This window comes from Tachypleus tridentatus, chromosome 12, assembly GCF_004210375.1.
Source record: "Tachypleus tridentatus isolate NWPU-2018 chromosome 12, ASM421037v1, whole genome shotgun sequence".
Lineage (NCBI taxonomy): Eukaryota > Metazoa > Arthropoda > Merostomata > Xiphosura > Limulidae > Tachypleus > Tachypleus tridentatus.
This window is the reverse complement of record NC_134836.1, coordinates 79,452,024-79,470,297: the sequence shown is the minus strand read 5'-3', so window position 1 is coordinate 79,470,297 and position 18,274 is coordinate 79,452,024. Positions and strand designations below refer to the sequence as shown.

At 33.7% G+C, this 18,274-nt stretch overlaps 1 protein-coding gene across 2 annotated transcripts in view; it reads left to right on the top strand.

Moving 5' to 3' along the window:
• The window catches only part of LOC143233746 (uncharacterized), a 29,179-nt gene extending 17,047 nt beyond the window's left edge, over positions 1–12,132 (top strand). For both annotated transcript variants that reach the window (XR_013018296.1, XR_013018295.1), the window contains exons 2-3: positions 11,119–11,425; positions 11,946–12,132. The gene's annotated coding sequence lies outside the window, so the exon portion shown is untranslated. The remainder of the gene's footprint in view (positions 1–11,118; positions 11,426–11,945) is intronic.
• The last annotated feature ends 6,142 nt before the right edge of the window (positions 12,133–18,274 follow it).

The window sequence follows — 18,274 nt, the reverse complement described above, 5'->3', positions numbered from 1 at the left end:
AACAAAACAACGTATGAAGTAATATTTATAGATTTTTTGTTTAAAACACTTTTCTACTAGAAGTATCTTACAGCTTTATACTATTGTGAAAATATTAATAAATTTTATGAAATCAACAACAGTTTACTAGGTAGTGATAACTTTTTATAATGCAAGTATAAAACTACCAATATTTATGAGGAACTAGCAAGTGCAGAAAATACACCTTTCAATGTAAACGTACATCGTAAATCGAGATTTTAATACCTTTTTAATGAATAAATTTTGGGTGATGTACATATCATAAAAAAATAAATGCAACCAATTTATCATGATGATCGAAATGATTTTTTAAATAATGGTTGTCTCGGAACGATTTGTTTTAGGATTTTTTGGCTAGTTTTGGACGAAATATCCCATATGCCTTCACTTGCAAACCTTACAGAACGTAAAATACAGGGTGGGTCCGTATTATCCTTATTATTTTAAAATTTGATAGTTATATAACTGAAGCAATACAGTTTCAACGTCTTGTAGCCCAACCTATACAGTTTTTATTAACAGTTTAGTAGACTTCTTGTGCATCATTAGTAATTCTCGTTAGGTCACGATTACAGTGATAATGGCGCCCTTTATCCTGATCTTTAGCTTCGTGCCGTTTGCTGAAGGTGTACGATAAAAGATGTCCCTTACATACCACTTTTTTTGTGTAATAACTGTATCACAGTCTCTGTAGGCCAAACGATGTATTGATAATTTTTCTTGCATAATTGCCATTTTAGGGAGTGAAAAAAACGATAATAAAAACTGTGTTAGGCTACACGATGTCAGAAATTGTATGATTGTATTTCTTGAGTTATCTAATTATTAAGTTTCGAAGTAGGAAATATAATTTTGGATTATCATATATATTTGTGTGTGTGTGTGTCATCAACTTTATCTTAGATGTGCAATCTGTACAAGACAATGTTACGCACGCAAACACTTAAACTAATGGGTCATCAGTGTAGAAGACACTTTACCAAGAGGACGGGAAAACGTAGATGGCTAGGTACAAACTATAATTGAGATTGATCAACATGAGACTACTGTAAGAATAGCAGCTTTATCATTCTTGTGCCTCGGTAAGGTGGACAGGAAAAAGAACTAAAGTTCTAAATAATTTAAAAATTAAAAACACGACCCAGAAAGATGTCTACTGGAACAGCGTATATCATAAACTTATAACAGAAGATCTTTCTTTGCGTCATAACATTGTAAAATACTGTAACATCACTGAAATGTTTACTGTCTTGGAAAGGTTTTTTTAATTATAAGACACCATATCCTTTCTAGATTAAACTTTCAGACACTAAGATGTCCATTCTCGCTGGCTTTGGCTTCGAATCACTTACTGATCCAGACGCCCAGACTACCACTGTAGTCCAACAACTCCACGTAACAAATCATCCAGGTACCTCCTCAAAGTTATCCACATAAATCTGATCTACCAATATGTACATGAAAGGCAACACAACACGATGTGCTGAATAATGGATGCTTTTGCCTGATATGCCAGAAAACAAATTATGAATCTAGGGATTTAAATGCCTTGGGATAATGGTAAAAACATTAACAACGAAGGTTTGCAATCTGATGGTCACAGGATAGTCACCAATCGTATCTACTACTCAATTCATGCAAATCAATAAGAATCACTGACCGATACATTGACAGAAATCCTTATGTAGTCCTTGCTTTTTAACCCTCATTGAATGTAGTTTTAACTGGCATGTATAGAATACAATGTCCTCGTGTGAGTTGCACGAGAAGACTGAAGGACAAATGGCATAAAACAGTCAAAAGTCCAGCTGTGTTCCTTGTCTCAAGTATCTGCCAGTGAGAGAAGTCACATCAAGTAGTGGCAACAAAGGAATGTCTTATTCGAAATTGGAAAGGAATGAAGCTGTTGGAAAATGAAATACCGCATGATGTAGCTACAAACAGCAATACATGTGGAACCAATAAGATATTATGCAGTAAGGATGCTGCTGGTAAGATCAGAATAGGAATCCTCTTCTATCCCCTGGAAAACAGCTTTGCACCACCTAGTAACATATTTCACATAGTTGAAATCGTAAGAAAAGGAGAAAAATTATAACTAGTACTACAATAAAATGATGGTTTATTAAAAACAAATCATTTTTATCTAACAGTATGTTTAATTTTTGTATAACAGAATGTCTAATATTTACGTAACAGTATGTTTAATTTTTATCTTACAGTATCTTTAATGTTCGTCTAACAGTATGTTTAATTTTTGTTTAATAGTATATTTAATTGTTGTCTTACAGTGTGTTTAATTTTTGTTTAACAGTATGTTTAATTTTCTCTTACAGTATATTTAACTTTCTTCTAACATTGTGTTTAATTTTTGTCTAACAGTATATTTAATTATTGTATTACAGTATGTTTCACGTTCGTTCTAACAGTGTGTTTAATTTTTATGTAAAGTAAGTTTAATTTTCGTCTAACAGTGTATTTAATTTTTATGTAAAGTAAGTTTAATTTTCGTTTAATAGTATGTTTGTTTTTTTATCTAATTGTGTGTTTAATTTTTATGTAAGAGTATGTTTAATTTTTGTCTAATAGTATGTTTAGTTTTCTCTAACAGTATGTTTAATTGTTATTTAACAGTATGTTTAATTTTCGTCTAACATTGTTTGTAATATATGTCTTACGGTATGTTTAATGTTTATATAAATGTGTTTAATTTTCGTCTAATAGTATGTTTAATTATTGTCTTACAGTATATTTAATTTTTTTCTAATGGTATGTTTAATTATTGTCTTATAGTATGTTTAATTTTGATCTAACAGGATGTTTTATTTTATGCCCGTCATGGCCATGTGGGTTAAGGTGTGCGTCTCGTAATCTTCGGGTCGTGGGTTTGCATCCCCTTTGCATCAAACATACTCGCCTTTTCAGCCGTGGATGCGTTATAATGTGATGGTCAATCCCACTATTCGTTGGTAAAAGAGTAGCCCAAGAGTTGGCGGTGGGTGGTGATGACTAGCTGCCTTCCCTATAGTCATACACTGCTAAATTAGGGACGGCTAGTACAGATAGCCCTCGAGTAGCTTTGTGCGAAATTCAAAAAACAAACCAAGTTTGATTTTTATCTAACAGTGTGTTTAATAATTATCTAAGAGTATGTTTAATTTTCGTCTAACATTCCGTTTAATATTTGTCTAACAGTATGTTTAATTTACGTCTAATAGTATGTTTGATTTTTATCTAACAATATTTTTAATTTTTGTCTAAGTGTGTTTAATTTTCGTCTGACATTGTGTTTAATTTTCGTCTAACAGTATGTTTGCTTTTTATCTAAGTGTCTTTTATTTTCGTCTAACAGTATGTTTAATTTTCATCTCAGAGTATTTTTAATGTTTATTTAACAGTGTGTTTAATTTTTTATCTTTGATTATGTTTAATTTTATTCCAACAATGTGTTTAATTTTTGTGTAAGAGTATGTTTGATTTTTATCTAACAGCCTTTCATTTTCGTTTAACAGTATGTTTAATTTTGTTCTTACACTGTTTTTAATTTTCGTCTAACAGTATGTTTGGATTCCTCTAACAGTGTGTTTACTTTTGATTTAACACTGTGTTTAGTTTTCGTCTAACATTTTGTTTAATATTTGTCTATCAGTATGTTTAATTATTGTCTTACAGTATGTTTAATTTCTATCTAACAGTATGTTTAATTTTTGTCTTACAGTATGTTTAATTTCTATCTAACAGTATGTTTAATTTTTATTTAATGTATGTTTAATTTTTGTCTTACAGTATGTTTAATTATTCTCTTACAGTATGTTTTATTTTCGTCTAACAGTGTTTGATTTTTATCTAACATTGTTCAATTTTTAGCTAACAGTGTGTTCAATTTTCGTCTAACAGTATGTTTGATTTTTGTCTGACAGTGTGTTCAATTTTCGTCTAACAGTATGTTTGATTTTTGTCTGACAGTGTGTTTAATTTCTGTGTAAGAGTATGTTTTAGTTTGGTTTAATAGTATGTTTAATTTGTGTCTAACAGTATGTTTAATTTTCGTTTAACAGTGTTTAATTTTTATCTATCGTATGTTTAATTTTTATCTTACACTGTTTTTAATTTTCTTCTAACATTGTGTTTAATTTTCGTCTAACAGTATGTTTGGATTCCTCTAACAGTGTGTTTACTTTTGATTTAACACTATGTTTAGTTTTCGTCTAACATTTTGTTTAATATTTGTCTATCAGTATGTTTAATTATTGTCTTACAGTATGTTTAATTATTGTCTTACAGTATGTTTAATTTCTATCTAACAGTATGTTTAATTTTTATCTTACAGTTTGTTTAATTATTCTCTTACAGTATGTTTTATTTTCGTCTAACAGTGTTTGATTTGTATCTAACATTGTTTTATTTTTGTCTAACAGCATGTTTAATTTTCGTCCAACAGTTTTATTTTTCGTCTAACAGTATGTTTGATTTTTACCTGACAGTGTGTTTAATTTCTGTGTAAGAGTATGTTTTAGTTTGGTCTAATAGTATGTTTAATTTTTGTCTAACAGTGTTTAATTTTTATCTAACATTGTTTAATTTTTATCTAACAATGTGTTCAATTTTCGTCTAACAGTGTGTTCAATTTTTGTCTAACAGTATGTTTGATTTTTGTCTGACAGTGTGTTTAATTTCTGTGTAAGAGTATGTTTTAGTTTGGTTTAATAGTATGTTTAATTTGTGTCTAACAGTATGTTTAATTTTCGTTTAACAGTGTTTAATTTTTATCTATCGTATGTTTAATTTTTATCTTACACTGTTTTTAATTTTCTTCTAACATTGTGTTTAATTTTCGTCTAACAGTATGTTTGGATTCCTCTAACAGTGTGTTTACTTTTGATTTAACACTATGTTTAGTTTTCGTCTAACATTTTGTTTAATATTTGTCTATCAGTATGTTTAATTATTGTCTTACAGTATGTTTAATTTCTATCTAACAGTATGTTTAATTTTTATCTTACAGTTTGTTTAATTATTCTCTTACAGTATGTTTTATTTTCGTCTAACAGTGTTTGATTTTTATCTAACATTGTTTTATTTTTGTCTAACAGCATGTTTAATTTTCGTCCAACAGTTTTATTTTTCGTCTAACAGTATGTTTGATTTTTATCTGACAGTGTGTTTAATTTTTGTCTAACAGTATGTTTTATGTTCGTCTAACAGTGTTTAATTTTTATCGTACACTGTGTTTTTAATTTTTATGTATCGTATGTTTAATTTTTATCTTACACTGTTTTTAATTTTCTTCTAACATTGTGTTTAATTTTTGTGTAACAGTGTATTTAATTATTCTCTTAAAGTTTGTTTTCTGTTCGTCTAATAGTGTTTTTAACTTTCATGTAACAGTGTGTTTAATTTTCGTCTAACAGTATGTTTAGTTTCCTCTAATTGTATGTTTAATATTTATCTAACAATATGTTTAATTTTCGTCTAACATTGTGTTTAATATTTGTCTGACAGTATGTTTAATATTGTTTTACTGTTTGTTTAATTTTCGTCTGACCGTATGTTTAATTTTTATCTAGCAGTATGTTTAAATTTTGTGTAACGGTATGTTTAATTTTCGTCTAATAGTATGTTTGAGTTTTATCTAACAGTGTGTTTAATTTTTATCTTACAGTATGTTTAATTTTCTTCTAACATTGTGTTTAACTTTTGTCTAACAGTATATTTAATTATTGTCTTACAGTATATTTAATTATTGTCTTACAGTATGTTTAATTTTCATCTAACAGTGTGTTTAATTTTCGTCTAACAATATGTTTAATTTTCGTCTGACAGTATGTTTAATTCTCGTCTAACAGTATGTTTGATTTTATGCCCGGCATGGCCATTGGGTTAAGGCGTGCGTGTCGTAATCTTCGGATCGCGGGTTCGCATCCCCGTCACATCAAACATGCTCGCCTTTAATATAGGTACAATAAATGTATCCAACATTTCTACATTCCTGCACTCAATTACACAACTGCCTTCAAACATGTTGTCAGCTGTCGGTCAGTAACGCTTTATTTCTTTGTGAACCTGACGATGACCGAAACGTTGTTAGCTCCTCTACAAAGAACTGTCTCTATCCATACCAGCCGTTTTTATATATATAATATGAATAAAAAACGTTATTACATCACTATTAAAAAATATTTTTAAATATATGTAATAAAAGTTTTCTGTGAATAATTTTATGTTATTCACAAGTAAAGTAGAAAATAATAGTTATAAATAGTGACAAATGAAAACTTTTTGCAATATGTCTTAATAAATTTGAAAATGTTTTATTAAATAAAGATTCAATGAGGAAAACCCTTTTTGTCACTAGAGGTGGTTAGCTATCTTTAATACTTAACATTAAAATCTGTTCAGTATTACCCGAGTTGGAAAGTCCAACTTCAAGTACCGTGTTTCTCCGAAAATAAGACAGGGTTTATATTAATTTTCACTCCAAAATATGACACTAGGGCTTATTTTCGGGGGATGTCTTATTTTGATATATTAAAAAAATGAAGTTACAAAGTAAAACTATTATTAAACTATTAAACTAACTGATTAATACTTAAACAAACTAATTAACTAACTATTAAACTAATTAATAAATTATTATTTTTTATTTCTTTCCTCTTCCTGCCACTCTTAACTAGGGCTTATTTTAAGGGTAGGGCTTATATTAAAACTATCCCCAAAAATCACACTAGGTCTTATTTTATGGGTAGGTCTTATTATCGGAGAAACACGGTAGTTAGGCTTCAGTGATGTCGAGAAAACCCACTTGTAGAGAAATATATATGCAAAAACGGCTCGTTTGAGTTGGGAAAATATTTTACATAGAAGAGCGAACAACGTTTCGACCTTCTTCGGTCATCGTCAGATTCACAAAGAAAGAGGTAACTGACCGGAAGCGGACCACATGTTTGAAAGGGGTTGTGCAACTGAGTGTCGGAACGTAGAGGGCGGTGTTAGATGTTTGAATATATAATTTTATTTATTTTATTATACTAATATAGGTATAAAGACTTGTCATTGTTTAAACGTGCTGGATTTTATGTCTCTGTGTTTAGAACAGCGGCTTATTCTAAATTATTCCCTAGAAGTAATTTATCACATCGATTGTGTATGTTTTTCAAATTCCTATAAAAATCTAGTGTTAACGGTGCTACTAAAAGTTATCAAACATCATACCTATAATGTTTTACGTCACTATTTAAAGTCTACTCTTGTAATTTGCGGATTTTATCTCAGTTCTACTATTCGTTAATAAAAATGAACAAAGTATTTGCAAACCCTTTGTTAACCGGAACATGAATTAAGAAAGGCGGAATGTTGTTCTGTACTTCATTTTTATTGAAGTTTTAATACCATACCAGCCGTCTTCAGAATACACTTCTCTTCAAGTGGGTTTCTCGTCATCATGAATTAAGGTAAGCCTTGTCTAACATTTTTATGAAAGGAAAATACATTGTTTAGTCCAATATTTAATGATGACAACAAGGTTGTATAGTAATATTTAGTGACTAACGTTATACACACAATTCTGGCAGGTGTGTAGGAATAAGATTAATATTTCCTTAGAAATATTAACCCCCAGGGGTGCTCGAAGACTAAACAGCCCTCCTTCAACCCCGCACTTTGTAGAGATTAAAAATTTTGATTAAATGATTCTTGATCATTTGGGTTAAAAAAAGATCGCTGAATTCTAGCAACGTAACAGTCACGTGATATTTACAAAGACCCGCCAGCTAATTCGCTCTCATCGTCACATGGTGTCGTTAAAAATTCATAAACAGCAGTAAGTCGTACTTTGATTTATTTTTAGAATTGAAGGGATTCTGTTTAATTTATGTAAGTCGAGGTCAGGGGTCAGACGTGTAGCCCATATAATCTCCAGAGACTTTATCTAGAAAAAACAAACAAACAGGAAATGATTCTGATGAATTATCAGCACAAAGCTACACAGTCAACTGTCTAAGCTCTGGATTTAAGCACTGTAAATCCGAAAACTTTCTGCTCCCCCTTGGAGGGAGAGGTGATATGCGGAAATGGAGTAGTAATAATGGATAATGCCAGAAACCTTATACTCGCTTGCACATCTGTTCCCTTCTTAGGTTTCTATCACAAATATCCAGTTATATGGGTAAAGAACATTTATTTAGCCCAAAAGCCCTTCATTCAGTGTTAAACTACAGTTACGACAGAAAGTGTTCGTACCCCTGCGTCGTGAGTAGGATTTTCCTCATAACTTATAAACTTATCACGATTAGCTAATGAAAGTATAATATATTATAAATATCATACTAACACACATCTACGTAAATTTTTATGTAACTTGAACGATAAATAAACTGTTTATAAACAAATAACCAAACATAGGAGGGGCAGAAAGTGTTCGTGCGTCTACTTTAATGGTCAGTTGTGTAGCCTTTCAGGTGAATTACTTGGCGCAATCTCTCCTCATAGCCCTCCATGATAGTTTGACAGTACTCGACTGGTATTTTCTTCCATTCTTTTTTATAGAAGGCCTCCAACTCACTCTTGCAAGTTTTTCGGATGACGCTGATGAACCCTGGTCTTCAACTCGTTTGATTCTGTTGATGCGGTGAAGGCTGCCTACACCAGAAGAGCTGGAGGAACCCCATAGCATGATTGAGCCACCTCCGTGTTTCACTGTACTTTGGAAGATTTCGTTCCCCCTTTTTACGGAAAATATAGCGAACATCATTGTGGCCGAAAAGCTCGATTTTAGTCTCATCTGACCAAAGAATACTCTTCCAATAGGTGAAGGGTTTATCTACATGCTTTCTTGCATACCTCAATCGTGCTTCTAAATGAACAGGCTTTAAATATGGAGTTCTACGAGGACGGCATGCTTTGAACCCAGAAGAGCGTAACATGTTCGTAACCGTAGAGGTGCTTACTTCAACCCCAGTTTCTCTTACCAGTTTCTGTATGTCATTACATGTTAAACGAGGGTTCCTACTGACTTCTCTGAGAACCTTCCTGGAATTTTGGTGGGGCGTCCGGAACGAGGGAGGTTAGCAGTTGATCCTGTAAGCTTAAACTTGGCAATTATGCTTTGAACAGTAGATTTCGGCACATCAAGTTGTGTAGCAATACCGGAAAGAAACACACGAGACTTGTATTTTACAATAATTCGGTTTTTTAAATCACTGGACAGTTGTTTCCTGTTCGCCATGATGACCAAGCAGATAATGACGGAGACGGCGCTAAATTGCCAGAAGTACATTTTTTGTTGGCTAAATTCCAATAATTATGAACCCAGTGTCTAGTTCTGGAATGGTGTAATGTAGTTTATTTATTTGCCAAACTACACAAAATCTTTACGGGAATATTAGTTTTTTCACACGTTCTGAACTGTACGAACACTTTCTGCTCCTCCTATTTTTGGTTATTTGTTTATAAACAGTTTAGTTGTCGTTTAATTTACATAAAACATATGTAGATGTGTGGTAGTATAATATTTATAATATAATATACTTCTATTAGCCTAATCGTTATATCTTTTAAGTTATGAGCAAAAAACCACCCGGGACGCAGGCGTACGAACATTTTCTGTCGTAACTGTACATCTGCTGGATTGTACCTATAAAACAAAGTAAACTTAAAATGCTAATCGTAACAATTATTGCTTACCCGGACATGGAAAAACCGTTGAAATAAAAGCTTAGAAGCCAAGAATAAACGCCCTGGTTTGTGCGTCTTGGAGCAAAGCCACCTTGGGTTATCTGCCGTAACCACCGCGAGAAATCGAACCCTGGATTATTGCTGGGTGGGGTCAAAAGTTCTGAAATGTCTAATGAGGTTTGTAGTTTATTATCGAGATGTTTTTTTTTTTTTTTCGAAAGTATTTTTTTTTGATATTTGGAGAATTGTCGCCGAAAAAAAAGATAAAATCCAACCATTTGCATCAACTAGGCTTAGAAAATGTTTTAAATAAATTTCGTGCGTGCGTGTGTGTGTGTGTGTGTGAAATAAAATGTTTCAGTGAAATTGAGGCAAAATTTTTTTTTCTTGTAATGGTACAAAACCTGACAAATTGTGTATAGTGAACAAAGGAGAGGTGTTTTTTGTTAAATCCAAACCCAGACAATGGAATATCTACATTTTGCTCAGTACGGGTATCAAAACCTGATACCCCCAGCATGGCCAGGTGGTTCAGGCACTCGACTCGTAATTGAAGAGTCGCGAGTTCGAGTCCCCGTAACACCAAACATGCTTACCCTTTCAACCGTGGAGACGTTATAATTTGACGGTCAATCCCACTATTTGTTGGTAAGATTAGCCAAAGAGTTGGTAGTGGACAGTGATGACTAGTGCCTTCTCTCTAGCCTGACACTGCTAGCTTAGGGACGGCTAACTTTGCGCGAAATTCAAACCACACCAATCAAAACCTGTTAAGTCGTCGGACTTGCTTCTCAGTCACCAGGGGTCCAGGACACGTTAGAGTAAGAAAATAGCCTGTTTAATATCAAATATATTTCGTTTTCATTGCCTTTTACATTAGAGCACATATTATATATAATACACAGACAATAATAAACTTGTGCTGTTTTTAAATTCCTCTTACCATTCCCACTGTTCAGTGAATCCAAAGTTGTTCCATGATTTAATATTGACAATAAAGTATTATGTTTGTTTGTTTTTCCCGGTTTAAAGGTGAATTTTCAGCAAATTTAATAATTGCCTTAGAAACTGTACTTTAGTTAGGTATAATTCCTGTGTGGTTGCCATATTTTTAAACACTTCAGTTTTTGAGTAAAAAATGAAAAAAAAATATGCGGGTCCTCGAACTCGGTCGTTCGGTTGTTTCCGTGACGTTTTACAACTATGTCGTAATAGTTGCCAAACACGCTTCGTTGCACACCGGCCATTTTGTTCCTTTTTGTGCTGGTATTTTATGTAAATCTATCGGTGCTTTTTTCGGATTACACACTTTGTCTTGATATTGCTACTTTATGTTTGTTTTATGATAACATGGTTTACTGCGTTGCTTATGTTTGTAAAAACGGTTCGGCATCGGGCAAAAGCTTTTTTTCGTTTCCATGCAAGGAGAAGGAACCGGCAAGGTGGCGACAATGGGTGCGGATGGTCAATAAGAAGAATTGGACTCCTTCACACCATGCAAAGCTTTGTCAAGATCACTTTGAACGCTCATGTTTTGTGTTGGATCCCACTGTTTTGGATTCCGTGGATTTCAAGCCAGGCAGGTTAAGACTGAAAAAAACCATCGGCAGTAGACAGGGTCGTCCCCATCATCTTTCCTCGTGTAGAGCTGAGGACTGATCTCAGCCTGCAGCGTACAGGTTCCACCCCTCTGAAGCCATCCCTTGCCATCACGAAAAGAACAAACTTAAAGGTATGTGTGCAGTATAAAGCAATAAACAATAACTGGTATAATATAATAATTTAAAAAGTACAAGTTTTTGAAGAATGTAACTAGACATACACATTTCACATTCATGAGCGTGTTTTGCATTTGTGGCACCTGAAAGTCAGTGAAACCTTGATTTCCTCGTCTGGACAGTGGACAAATCTATCCCAAATAGAGTATATTCCAAGTTTAAAAGCTGGTAGATCATTCTGTAGATGTTTTAGTATCATTTTTACGAATGGAAAAGTTTGAAGAATACCATTTTTCAAATTTAACATTTCAAGATAAATTGAAATAAGACTGTATTGAACATGTTGAAGTAATCAAGTACATGTTATGTATTTTTTTTAAAGTGTAGACTTGTAAAAAATCAAATATAAGCTCCATAACATATTCCCGTAATTCATAATAATAAAATTAATCTTAACACAGTACTTTGACATTGCCATATTAAATATAAATCTCATAAACCATGTTGTTTTAATATATAATTTTATTTCTTCAGCTTTTAGAGGAAAGTGCTGCTGATGACACAGTGCCTACTTCTGTAGAGGAAGTCGTGATTCAGCCCACCCCTGATGATGACTGCCAAGACTCTAGAGCTGACTCATTTTAGAGTGTGTCTGTTCAGACTCTTGTAAGTGGATCATGATTGTTAGATTAAAATTGCACGTGAAATAATGCATACCATATTTGTTGTCATGACTTTGGCTTACCATTCTTCCACTGGAGGTATGACCGACTCACAACAGGCCTGGGCGCTATCAGTATCACTCACAGTTCCGCTACTCTCGCTCGTGGAACTGTCCTCATCACTGGAACTTGTCAGATCTGTGTCAAAAGTAACTGTTTAAGGTTTGTTCAGAGTAGGTTCGAATTGATATGGTGCTACTCGACACTGTTCAGAACACAAAGTCAAAACAGGCTCCGCCTCTGTTTCTCCATATGCACTGGCCATGTTTATTTACATTCAATGCGCTGGCTTTGGCGGTTTGTTTGGCAACTCTTACGCCACAGTACTCTTTCTAGCGGCAAACGTAAAAACTAAAACGTTCGGATAGCCGCTCGGAAAGAGCTCTTTCTGCACCAAGTTCTACGTTTCATTTATTAGCACATATTGGGTTGAAGAATAATTCGTGAGCGTTTTTTCAAGTTAAAAAAATATATTCATAAATGAAACGCTTTCGCAAATTATTTCATGTCATTTGGTAGATAATTTTTTGCTCTAATAGATGGCGTGTTTGATTTTCATATGTCTTTAATTATTGCTTTCATTTTCAGCTCATTAAATGGAATGTCAAGTGGACAAAATCGAGCATTTTCGACACCATCTGCTTTTCGCATTTAATTTCTTGCAATTTCGTTTACAACAATGCATACTATATACCTAGGTATTACATGAAATAAAGTATCATAATAAATGTTTTGGGTGTAATGTGTTCATGCATTGAAGTATTGTATAGTCTTGCATGTAATGCTTGAATGAAATTATTTAAAAACGCTCGCGAATTATTTTTCAACCTAATATTTTTTATAAAAAATATGAACCTGCAAAATTAATCAGTATGAGTAGTTCTTTTGACTACAAAGTTTTCTTTTTTCTGTAAAATTCACCTGTTAAGACTGAGAGTGAACTAATTTGGAAATGTTTTTCTTTCTGTGCGTTTTTTTTTTTCCTTTGCGATCAGATACAGAATAAACCATCATGTTGAATGTATGTAACGGAAACATATTGTGCACACGTCTTTTTAATTGTTTAAGCAGATGAAAATTCCTTATTTTGTGCATAGCTTCCTGGACCACAATGACGGATTTTCTACTGTTCTTGGAACGTCATTCATGCAAGACGTCGCTCTTTGTTTATTATACCTTGTTGCAGGTCTCTTTGTGGAAAGTTTTGGTATCCCATGTTAACCCATGCTGCTTTATTTTCCGACGTCCAAAGGGTATTCCCATTTTAAAAAATCTAAATCCCCTATCTGAATACATGATTTCAATGTACAAATATTTTATATCGAAATATATTTTTACCTACTTTTCCTAAAAACGATTAATTTTGACGACGTCACACTTACAACTTAACGAACCATTGACATGATTTACTGACTTAAAATCGTTTGATATGACTATTTAACCTACTATATCCTGCAGAGTATATTAAAAATCAATATTTCAGATATTGGGGGAAGTTTGAAACACGACGCGTTTGTTTGTTTAAACACAAACCTATACAATGGGCTATCTGTTTTTTGCCCACCACAGAAACCTCGTTCAAGTTCGCAAAATATCATTTAAAATACTGCGCTCAAAACGCTAAGTTATAAATACTAAAATATGGCCGTTTTCTAGTTCGTGGAACGTCATGACGTTACATAAATTTATGAAAACGTTACATGAATCAAACGAAGCTTTTCATAAATGTTATCGGAAAAATTAGTTAGATTTAAATAAAAAAAGCATTTGTTGAGAACAGTACAGTAAAGGATATGGAGTAAAACTTTAGTCCTAGTTCACAACAAACTACGTTAAAGTTATGATTACTAGTTTCTTATAGTAATGTAATAAGTAGTGTAAAACAGACTGGCTACGTGTACTAGATTATGTTGTTTAACATTTGCTACAGTACTTTCAATATGTAATCAGTTTTATTTGATGTATTCAAGTTTAGTCTGTTTGCTGACTTTTGTTCATCTCTAAGGTGTTTCTGTACTTTAAGACTAGAAACAACGACTTTAAAAGTTTGAGACAGCTTCACTGTATGCCACGTTACTCTTACTGAACCTGTTGGATTCGTCAACTTCTGAGTGATGCCAAACAAGGTTTGTCCCAAGACAAAACTTTTCAGCCAGTGTCTTGGAAAATCCGGGTATATCGTAAATCCCATCTTTACGAGAATTCTCCGAAAGTGAGCATCAAATTTGGCATTGATTAACATTAGAGACTGTAAATACAAAAATAGGCCTACAAATTACCGTTAGTAACTTGGTTAAGTAATTAAATTTGTTACAGCAGTCTTATAATAGCGGACTGTGGGCCATGGCTCTACTAGAGGGCTACATAAGCAAGCACTGGAGAATATGAAGTCAGCTATTCAAAATTGCACGAGTTTTGGGTCTCTCTTAAAACTCATTCCAACTTTGTGCTCCAGTGTGTTCCAGAATAAGTAAGGCTTCACTCCTTTCAGAAGTCGTGCGGTGTAAACAAATTAGTAGTAAACAGATAACAGTCTGTATTGTCGGAAACGGACGTTGAGAAACTGCAGTTAATGTTTTGTCAACTTGCCAACGATTCGCGAAAATTAGACAACTTGTGACGTCATCTTGAAACGATGAATCGAGCTTTGATATGCTTACATAATCACGGTTCATAAACATTCAACCAGTCCTTCAATATAAACAAACATGTTTTCTTTTAAAATGTTAGGAGTAGTTTAAGGTAGATTTGGTTGTCTTCAAGCACAAAGTTACACAATGGGCTATCTGTGCTCTGCCCACTATGGGTATCGAAACTGGGTTTTTATTAGTGATGTTAAGCCTACAGTAACGTTTGGAGACTGCCTCAAACTGGAGGACAAAAAAAAACAAAAAGCCACCTGAATCACGACTATAACGCTTATCATAGTTGGATACTTCCTTTCCCTGACCGGGAGCTCGATGCTTCTATCCTTCGTCCTCGGATTAGCATGGCCAGGTGGGTTAAGGCGTTCGACTCATAATCTGAGGGTCGCGGATTCGAATCCCCGTCGCACCAAACATGCTCGCCCTTTTAGCCGTGGGGGGACCTTATAATGTCACAGTCAATCCCATTATTCGTTAGTAAAAGATTAGCCCAAGAGTTGGTGGTGGGTGATGATGACTAGCTGCCTTTTCTCTAGTCTTACATTGCTAAATTAGGGACGGCTAGCGCAAATAGTCCTTGTGCAGCTTTGCGCGAAATTAAAAAACCAAACTATCCTTCGCCGTATCGTGGTGATTATTAAAACAAGTGAAATGCAAAATTATCCGTATTTTACTGATATTTTAATACTGAAATTATGAAAGTTTTTTAAATGTGTTACTTTCAAAACTATTAATTTGAAATAAAACTGCAAGTTTTTTCTGTATTACAACCTGTTGTCAATCGTATATCTTTATGATCACTTTACCTTTTTTTTTTAAGATATAATTTTGCACCTTTTATATATTTCGTCTTGTCAGATTCGAGGTTGCGCCACATAACTTGTGACGTAACAACAATTAACTCATTGTATTCCGAAAGAAAAAATCGCATTCAAACGTAACTAAAGAAGAGATAACAACATAAGGTTTCTGAATATTAAAAATATTTTAATCCAGTTAGAGATAAAGAGCTTGACCGATTGTTAGCCTTTTGTTGACCTACTGTTTTCCTCTGTCTTAACGAACGGTGTCTATAGAGGGAGGTGACATCTTAGTTTTAAACTGACGACACGATCCATCAGTTATCTTTCAGAAAGTAATACATTACTCCTTTATTATATATTCAGTAATTCAACAGCAGAACTAAGTTAAACGTTGTTTTTTATGTGTATTATAGCTATTTAATAACCAACACTGTTGTTTTAAAATGTTTTTTGGTTTCTGTTAGGAAGTTAAGGTAGTGGCATAAATAATGGGTAGCCTTTCAAGGGTTTGGGGATTTAAAGGGCTTTTGAATCGCACTGTGTAAATTGCTGGTTTGAATCCTTGTCACCGAACACGCTTTCTTTCAGCTATGGGGCTATTATAATGTTTTAGTCAATTTCACTAGTCAGTGGTAAAAAATTAGCTCAAGAATCGATGATGGGTGTTGTTGGATAATAATAGCCTACTCTTTATAGTTTTTCACTGCTAAATTAGTGGTGGCTTTTCTATAACGCCCTGACTTCCATTACTTCTGACCTCACCATATATCGTCTTTCGCAACGTTCATGGCTTATCCTAACATTATAATACCCTCTTTCACAACGTTCGTAACTTAACATTAAAATATTTTCATTTCCATCGCTTATGACCTGACATATCTTTATAATGCCAGTTGTAAAACTTTTACTCCAATTGTGTGTTAGTAAAACAAAGATATGACAAAAAAGAAACAACTGTATAGCGAGTTTTACGCAGCTGTCTGCAAGACCTATGTCTTGTTTAATCCAATGTGAATAAGGACCGACTGTTACACCTGTCACTATCGTGTGTGTGTGTTTTTCAGGAGGTTAATTAGGAAGTTATTTTTCATAAATTATATTAGTAGCATAATTATAAGCTTCACGTTTTCTGTATGTTTCGGTTATTTCAGAGACGTAATAAGTTTTTACAATAAATTTCAACCCCTCACATAAGGTGTAGTAAAAATGTTGTATTTAACTTTACGTTTTAACCATTTAAGAAGCCGTGAAACCCAATAAACTTAAAAGACGCCATATTTTAAAGCGAAATGGTAAGGTAGATGTATCTATGAAAAAGCAACAGTGTTTAGGTGACTTTTTTTTTATAGGACGATAAACATTTATCTTAAATATGCAAATAGATTTGTATGTGAGTGTTACAGTTATTGTCGATTATGGTTAGCTGCTGTCTAGTAGTTAGCTTGTTACGACTAAGTTTGAGAGCTTATAGTTCGTGTCCTTTTGCCCCAAAAACGCACTCCGCGTTTTAGGGCCATGAATGAGGAAGTGTGTGGTCATATCTCGCTATTCGATCACATTAACCCAATGCCATGGGAATCCTTTAATGCGCGTGACACAGAGTTAGCGATTAGTGCTTTTGGCTTGTTTCTTTCCCTCCATATTTTGTAATGTTTGTTTGCGAACTGTTCCGTGATATTTGGACCAAACTGCATGTCTTGGGGTGGTTATTGTCCAGCTACACCAACCCACCCTGGACCACGCCCACAGCAAAAATGTTAGCTAATGACTCCATGGTCTTGGACCAATTTTGTTTTTCCCAGATTTTTTGTTTCGAGTTTTTCTTTCTTAATTATATAGAATGTTTCTCGGAAAAATCTAGTTATTTCATTAAATGCATCAAACATTCCAATTTTTGCCTAAAAACATAGCAACCATATCAGGAGGTTAGACTCTTAAAGTGGGAGGGATGACCTTCTGCTTTTCACGTGGTAGGATCAGTAATAAATATATTCATGTGGGCCCAGGATGGAGGAGGAAAAGGGTACTCCAAGAATCACAACAAACACTGCTAGTAAAACCATTAAAGTAATTGTGACAACATTTCTGTAACTTGAAATAGGGTAGGTGTGACATAATAAGCTATGCATGATACTAACCCTAGATCTAGTTTATTAATTCAAGTTCTACATTGAATTATGCCCCCGGATGCAGGGCAAGTGTCTCGGATTGTTAGGAAATGTATCTTTGTGAGAAATTCCTAAAAAAAAAAAAAAGATATCGCTTTCTGCTCCATAAACCAGAGATATGACGTAATTTCCTGTCTAATTTGTTCGCACCGTATCCGTACTTTCTACAAACAATTTAGTTGTACGATGGACTGACTACGCTGCATTTTCGCAAAGCACAATGCTGGTACGTTATTGGGACGAGCATAGATTAAGCAGATTCGTGTCCGCCTGTCTCCACCATTTAGTGTATTACGAGTTCACATTTTAAGTAGAATACGGTTTCTCTAAATTCACTCCTTCGTCAATTATAACAACAACAAAACAGGCTTTAAGTACGCTGTGTGTTATTACTATTGTCTGTGCTACCATACTTTCCTTCCTAATTTAAAACTATTGTATTCGAGGGAAAGCCAATATTTGTTGCACTATAAGAAAGCACTTGCTTGAGGCAACGGGTAACGAAGCTCGTTCTCGTTCAACCAG